This window comes from Ziziphus jujuba, chromosome 4 (genome assembly GCF_031755915.1).
Source record: "Ziziphus jujuba cultivar Dongzao chromosome 4, ASM3175591v1".
NCBI lineage: Eukaryota > Viridiplantae > Streptophyta > Magnoliopsida > Rosales > Rhamnaceae > Ziziphus > Ziziphus jujuba.
In genome coordinates, this window is record NC_083382.1 from 27,541,020 (window position 1) to 27,544,843 (window position 3,824).

The 3,824-nt window shown below is 34.8% G+C and overlaps 1 long non-coding RNA gene across 1 annotated transcript; it reads right to left on the reverse strand.

Moving 5' to 3' along the window:
• Positions 1 to 1,499: 1,499 nt before the first annotated feature.
• LOC112489292 (uncharacterized) lies at positions 1,500 to 2,406 on the reverse strand. Its single transcript, XR_009638742.1, has 2 exons — positions 2,170 to 2,406; positions 1,500 to 1,792 (listed from the first exon to the last, which is right to left on the reverse strand). It is a non-coding gene; the product is annotated as an uncharacterized LOC112489292 (long non-coding RNA).
• Positions 2,407 to 3,824: the final 1,418 nt, after the last annotated feature.

Sequence of the window (3,824 nt, forward strand, 5' to 3'; positions counted from 1 at the left end):
GAAAGTCTACATAAGGATAAGGAAGGGAAAGTGAATGGAGGAAGAATCTACTTAGTGTACTTAAAAAGAGATCAATTTTATATATTTTTTTAAGAATCTCCATACATAACATATGGTTGTGGGGTTTTCATGTTGTGTTTTGTATTCTTTACTTTGAAAAAGTCATCATCATTATAAAAGATAACTAATATGATATTGGACTTAAAGAGAGACCCATAGTATCCTTTACCTATCTCCTACTAATATCCAACTTCATTTTGTTTCTAATTAATTATTTGTATATTTTTACTTTTTATCTTTATGTTTCTTCTCCTTTTCTCTGTGTTTGCTTAGTCTTGTTGAAGGGAAATAGAAATTAATAAATTTTACGCGTTCTTATCTTTCTCGATTTTCATCAAATACTATTCTCAGGTCAAAGGTGTACCTCATTTTGTGGCACAGATTTTAAAGTTTTGTTAAGAGGCCAATGGATATTAATCCATGGATTGGCACATGGTGAAAGCCAAAACATTTAGTTAAATTGGGATTGAAATTTTCGATGGAATTGGGAGTGATTTGAAGAGCATCATTGTTAATAGGTTTTATGATAACAAAAGTGAAATGGTAAAATGGTAAACAGGTCCATTTTGGAGAGTATCATTGTTACAGCAATTTATTGTGGTTAAAAACTTAGTGGTTAATGCTTTTTTTTTTTTCCTAGAATAAAAATAACTGTTTTTTAATGTATGTCTAATCTTAAAAAAAAAAAATATGAAAATGTTTTAAAATTGCATGATTGCTCTAATAATGAAGTGAATAATGCATATACAGATTTTATTTCTTATTAATTTCATATTATTCTGAATATCTGAGTCTGATCTTCTTGTTTTGGATTTTTCCAATTATATATTTCACAATTCCTGCTCTCCAAAATGGACCTGTTTGAGGACCCCCCCACAAATGGTTTCGTTGACTTTTATAAATTAGGCCATTGACTTGGGGGTCAATACCTCATCCATAACATAAGGCAAAAAGAAGAAGAGGACATGACCATTCTTTCATTTTCAAGATTTAATCAAAAACCAAATGATAACTAGAAAATCACCCTTTTGAGTTTTGACATTAGAAAGCAACTTTTTAACCATGCATAGCTTCTTCAACTTTTGACTGTTTCTTAATGTGATAAGTAAATTGAGTAGGGAAAAGAAAAATTGACGAGAATAAGTGATATTTAACATATTACAATCCCATGAAAGAATAAAATAAAAGTCTCTCACAAAATAAATAAATAAATAAAAAGAATAAACTAAAAGAGGCATGTTGAATTTTATTGCATACAAGTTAATTACAGCAATATGATTCTTATGTATTAATCACAAATAAAGCATTCTTATAAGGACCCCCTCTTTCTCTCTCACACACATTACATATACATGTATAACCCCTCAGTTTTATGCATGGAAACAAATCCAAAAGACTTTTTTTTTTTAATTGAAAATGAAAAATTCAAACTTGAATCATTATCCTAAGAATATATTACTGATTTTAATCTTAATAAGAAAACAAATACTCCTGCTGAAACTAGTCACAAAGAAATAACTAATAAAAGAAACAAATACATATATGGTAGCTAGCTAGCTAGAGCGAGGGGCAGTTTTTGGATAGTAGTCAGTCAGGCTCTACGTACTTCCTGGTGGGTTGTGGCATTCGCGCGCGTATGGACTGCACACTTTCGTTGGTGTTGGTGGTGGTGCGTTGACAGTCTTGTGGCAACCTCTCTTGTAAAATCGACAATATGGTTGTCTTGAAGGAGCTGCAACATTTAGCAGACATATAGATGTATATATTCATATATTTGTGTTGGAGTACGGAATTATATTATATATGTAAGTCGAGTCAAAAATTAAACAATGACAATATATTAACCACTGATTTTTTTTTTCTTTTTTCCTCGTGAAAATTATATCAAACACCAAATGAAACACCAATCAAAATTGATAGACAGATTATATATATAGTGATCGTCTATATTGAAATTGATTCACATGGGACTTTTAAGTGGGGAAATTGGTGTATTGTAAGCGGTAAATGTTGGTGTTAGGTGAGTATAAATCACAAGCATTGTTAGTCTGTTACACATGAATATAACATATATACATGGAATATATATATATAATTTAGTGCTCTCACCTATTATAATTTGTCCAGCATAAATGGAAGGAAAAGAAAGAATGGAAGCTAAGAGAATGCAGAGAATGAGAGAAGCCTTCATTTTGGAAATGTTGTTGCTCAACTTATCCTCTTTTCTCTTTTATTCATAGTATGAATCAAGGCAAGTGGGTGGGCGAAATGTTATTGTTAGAATTTATTTATATAAGCAAGTGGGTTGGCGAAATGTTATTGCTAGAATTTATTTATAAAAAAGTGACATGCAGATTTGTCAGTCAAAATTACAATATATTCTAAACTAAAAGGAGAAAAATTTCCCCTAAGTCTAATTGAGTCAAAAGATTTGGAAGTGTATTCAATGCTTTTCTCATTGGACATGTCGATCGATTAAGAATAATTTTCATCACAAAAAAAAAATATATTGACAAAGAATAATCCAAATATATTTGAACGTTTGGCCTATTATAAAACTACTGAGAATACACTATATGTAACAACCCGTTCTGAAGTACACCGGAATTTCTTTCACGTTTGACCTCCGTTGACCGAGAGGGGTCAAATTTTCACTTTTTGTTTCGGGTGTAATTTTGTGTTGGCCAAGGCATCGTTGCGAAGTATGTGTTATCCTGAGTTCATAGACTAGTAGCACATCGAAATCAGAGCTATGGTTTAGAGGTTATGAGCAAAACAAGTTGAGATCCGAACTGTTCAAAAGGTGCCGGAGTTGACTTTTTGTTCATATAAAATTGAGTTTTCACTCATGCATGCTTTTGAAGTACTCATCGATACAATTTTATAGACTAGCGGCACGCCTAATTTGGACATTTCGTTAAAAAGTTATAGACCTACAAAATTTTTCTAATACTGTAATATTTTATATTATTTTATGCTTGTGTAAAACGTGTGCACAATACGTGCAACGCATCAAAATCTCAGCCACTCCCGTGAGTGCACAGTGGCACCCACGGGATGGGTTCTTATTGGCTAGACCGCGTGTGGGCCGGGAAAAAAAGGGAGAGGAAAAGAATAGGAGAGAGAGGGGGGAGACCACCACCACCGGCCACCACCGATTTGCCATTTTTGGACCACCATTTTCCTACACGCACCACCCCACCACCTCCGCCTCCTCATTTTCAGCGAGCCCATCAAATCCCACGGCCAGTCGACTTCCGACGCACCTGGATCGAGGCTTTTTCCGGCGGCACCGTCGATTGCTTCAAACCCAGATTTCTCCCTATCCCAGAATCTGTTTGCCTCACCACTGGTCCCATCCATTCACCCGTCCTCCGATCTACATTTCTTCCAAAAATCACGACCAGTGGACGCACCGCTGGTAGTGATGGGTTCCGGTGACCATAGTGGCTCATCGGGAAACTGATTTCCAGCGAGTTCCCAGTTGCACCGCCCATCTTCTCCACTAATTCTGACCCCCTGAACCTAAATCTGATGTCCATTTTTCCCAATTCTTAACGGATTGTGATAATAGAGGACCTAAAATCTTAGAGTTTTTCGGTCAGATTCCAACCACCACAGATCCGATTTCCAAAAAGTGCACATGTGGATAGTGGAGTTGATCCTGTGGAGGATCTTGATTGATACGTGTGCTTAAGGTGAGTGACCCACCTTCAAACTTGTTTTAGGTTGATAAATTGTATATATTTTGTGTTGATTATATA